The sequence below is a fragment of the Anneissia japonica genome, unplaced genomic scaffold, assembly GCF_011630105.1.
Source record: "Anneissia japonica isolate Jap-2015-1 unplaced genomic scaffold, ASM1163010v1 scaffold1467_len401143_cov160, whole genome shotgun sequence".
NCBI classification, from domain to species: domain Eukaryota; kingdom Metazoa; phylum Echinodermata; class Crinoidea; order Comatulida; family Comatulidae; genus Anneissia; species Anneissia japonica.
In genome coordinates, this window is record NW_022758991.1 from 151313 (window position 1) to 155356 (window position 4044).

At 34.0% G+C, this 4044-nt stretch overlaps 1 long non-coding RNA gene across 1 annotated transcript; it reads right to left on the reverse strand.

Annotated features, from left to right (window-relative positions):
- Positions 1-3412: 3412 nt before the first annotated feature.
- On the reverse strand, positions 3413-4044 carry LOC117125470. Its single transcript, XR_004448129.1, has 2 exons — positions 3972-4044; positions 3413-3546 (listed from the first exon to the last, which is right to left on the reverse strand). It is a non-coding gene; the product is annotated as an uncharacterized LOC117125470 (long non-coding RNA).

Genomic DNA, 4044 nt, shown 5'->3' on the forward strand with positions numbered 1-4044 from the left:
CCATAAAGTAATGAATTTAACATCTTTAGTTAGATTACTTTTGACATTGCCAGTACATCTACGAAGGAGTATTTCTCCTTGACGACCAAGGTATGGAAAATGTACCCAAATTTTAGTAATATCCTTACTAACATTTTCATTGTCATCATTAACATCATTAGGCTTAGGAGTATCAGAAGCAAATTTATCCAAAAGCTTGCTAGCTAATTGTCTAGGAAAACCATTCCAAGACATGAATTTCTTAATACTGTATTGTTAGTTTCATTGATAAGACAGTCACCTGGGTTACATAATTTCTTAGCCCTAGAAAATAAGCTTCAAATCCATGACACTTTATGATTAAAATGGACAAAACTTTCAAAGTTTACATACTGACCAGTGTGTGTTTTCTTTCTGTGAATACTTATTTCATTGCGATAATTGAAGTTTAAATCAAGAAAATGTACATACTTGCAAGTATCAAATGCTTCAAATGTAAACTTAAGTAAAGGATGAAAAGAATTAAGAGAATCTAAAATGAGTTTAAAATCAGAGGGCTTAGCAAGAACTAATGTATCATCTACAAAACGGGCATAGAACTTAATAATACCAGACTGTTCAAGGTTAGGAATAACAGTGTTTTCTAACTCCGTCATTATGATATTAGATAGGACTGGCCCAAGGGGCGAGCCCATGGACACACCATCAATTTGTTTGTAATACGCATTATTGCAAGAGAAAATGGTTGTGGTACAAGTATCTCTAATTAGCTTACGTAGAGTGTTTTTCTTAAGAGTAGTAGTAATGAGTTTTTGATTATAAATTCTGCCCAGTATATAACATCAATAGTTTTAGTAAGTGGCACATTAGTAAATAATGACTGAACGTCAAAGGAAATGGATTGGAGACTTTGATTGTAGAGATCTATAGGTATATTCTTTATGCGTTCAGATGCGTCAAAAGAATCTTTAAGTACATAGTCATTGCTGGCCAGTGGGTTCAGTAATCGTGTAAGGAATTGTGCTACTGGATAGAAGGCTGTGCCGGTCGTGTTAATTATTGGACGTAATGGCAGAATGGACTCAAAATCTTTGTGTATTTTTCGTAATCCATGAGCACGTGCTGGTCTGGTAGAGGTTGGTCGTATGCTCTTATATTCTTCGCTGGTTATTTCACCATGGTTGTAGATAGTTCGGAGATAGGTTTGTAAAGTTTGCTGTTGTGTTGTTAGTTTGCAGTCGGTAATCTTCTTGAACTTATTTGGATCGCTGAATAAATCATAAAGTGACTGGATGTAATCAACGTGTTTTAAGAGTACAACGACATTACCTTTGTCGGGTTTGAGGATTACAAATCTGTTCCTTAGTTTCTTGAGGATCTTAATGCGCTTCGAGTCAGTGAATGCTAAAATAACTTCATTCCCTGAGCCCACTTGCTGAATTCTGTTATACAGTACTCTGTTACCTGACAAATATCGCTGATGTCACCATTGTCTTTCTGTTTGTTCATTACTATGTCACAGAATGCTTTGTCTACAAATTATAATCACAATAAAGAAATTTCAGAAAACATACTGGTAATTACTACTTAATTTTAATATGTAATGTATTATACAAATAGATAAATAATTATAACAGTGTACAAATAGCTATACATATAATATATATAATATACTGTATATTATATATATATATATGAAATAGCAAAGATTTCTTGGCTTGGAAGATGATGTTTTTCTCCTGGTCGGTGATGGTGTCATATTCTGATGCAAATTCTATTGCCTTTGATAGTAGATCTTCTGATATAGACGGATAAAAATCAATAATGTCAAAGCATATGAACGAGTGATTATTTTTGTTGGGGATGTTTCGATACCAGTGATTACAGAGTCGGTGCTTTTCCATTGATTTAATTTAGTAGATGTTATTACCTTTTTGTTTATTCTTTCTAGGATTTGCTTGCTTACGATGCCGATTTCCGATTTTGATGGGTTAATTAATCTGCATGAAGGGCTGTTGTTGAAGTTTGGTTTGTGATCCTTTAGAGTCACAAATGCATCCTTTTCTGCTGTACATTCAATCCTGTTATCTAAATTAAGTTGTGATACGATTTTCTTTTCTTCGGCTAGGATCTTGGTTGCCGTATTCCTATGAGCTTTCTTGTATGATTTAGTTATATTGCTCTCTAGTAGTTTGTTGTACGATGGTGTGTCCATCCGTTAAAAGTTGGTGGTTTTATCAGCGCCTATTATTACTGTAGCTTGTCATCATTCTTGATATTTTTAACATCTTGTGATAATTTCTTTTGAAATTCAGAGTTGCAATCCTTGAATTCGACGTTCTGGATGAACGTCGAAGTAAGCCAAGTTCATTTTTGTATATATATATATATAATGAATAAATGTAGTTGGCAATACTAGCAACGTACAGTGCTCGATACACGTTATAATGCAGAGCGTAAATATTGAAAATGTAGAACTTGTAGAACTGGGTATAATCTTCAGGAGTGATAGAATATCTACAGACTGTTTCATGCTAATGCAATCTTCAGGAGTGAGAGAATACAAGGATTGTGTGAGTATATGAATTCTAAGGCAGGTGAAAATGCAAATGAGTTAATTGTTTTTAAGTAAGTCTTTGTTGTTGTGCCTGCATTTAGACAATAGCTCGGTTCTTTTGTTTAGTATTGACTGTTTGTCTGAATATATTATGTGAAGTTTTTCGGTTATGCATACACTGAAAACAAATTCTTGTCATGTTGACAAGATAAAACTTGTTTTGCTCGGGTGCCTGTATTCACAAGAATTCACTTGTCATCTTGACCAGTTTGAATCTTGTCATCAACTTGTCACAATCTCGTCATCAACTTGTCACAATCTCGTCATTACCTTCTCACAATCTTGTCATCATTTTGTCAATCTAATCATGAACTTGTCAAACCTATATGTAGTTAGTATTGTTGTCAACTTCTCAATATAAATGCTATTCACATCTTCCCGTCCTGAATTGTTTTTATTGTAAACTGATATTATTAGAAGCGAAATCATTCTACTAGGTGTAGATAAAGTGGGGATTTTTGCAATAAACAAATTTAAGTTTTTTGGGTGGGTGACTCATCTACATCTGTCCAGCATAATCAAATGAAGAAACAGTAATATATCACAGGTTTAAGCCTACCTAAAAACAAGCCTAGGCATAAAGTTTCTTTCAATTTGACAAATATCTTCTAATAAATGGCCCCTTTAAAAACGCAATGCATCCAGGGCATTTAGTATCTAAAAACATTAGTAATGAATGTACACCTGCCTACATTAATTTAGCTTATCTAGTAGTGCATACACACTTGGATGTACTTTTTCCTTGTCCTGGATATCCAGGACAGGTCTTTGAAAAAATTGAAGAGTTTTTTTAGGGGCTTTGGGTAAGATATGTTAAAAACATAATAGCATGCCAAATAAATTTCAAAAGAGGATAATAAATGGGAACTTGAAAATATCCTCTCTCCCTCCAACATGACGGTGTATACATCATTATCTTGATGTATGTAAAGACTCATCGGTGAATCTTCCTGCAAAATAAAACAAAAAATGTGTACTATGAGAGTTTGGGCTTTTATCATTTATCAGAGCTTTAAGGTTGGTGACTAGTTGAAATTAGACTGGATGGAAGGCCTTAAAATAAGCTTTAGGGTGGGTGGAAATTTTTTTTAGAATTTGGTGGCCTCCGCCCAACTCAGCCCAGCATAATTAAAACCCTGCATCTAAGAAATTGTTTGGCACATTTTCCATATTCATAGAATAACAGTATTACAGTAGGTTAAAAGTATTCAATCATTATTGAAAAGGATTGGATATGGATACTCAGATGCTCAAAAGTCCCACTTTAGTGATCATTTAAGGATCCCACAAAGCAGCATTTATTCATTTTTAAACAAATTTTGGAATGGCCCAGACTGATTTGATAGCAATCCACTACAAAACAACAATTTTTTACCTTTTCAGTGATGAGATTTTCAAGTTTTTCCTTCAGGAGAATGGGAACAACAGCAATGGAAGCACAATAACTC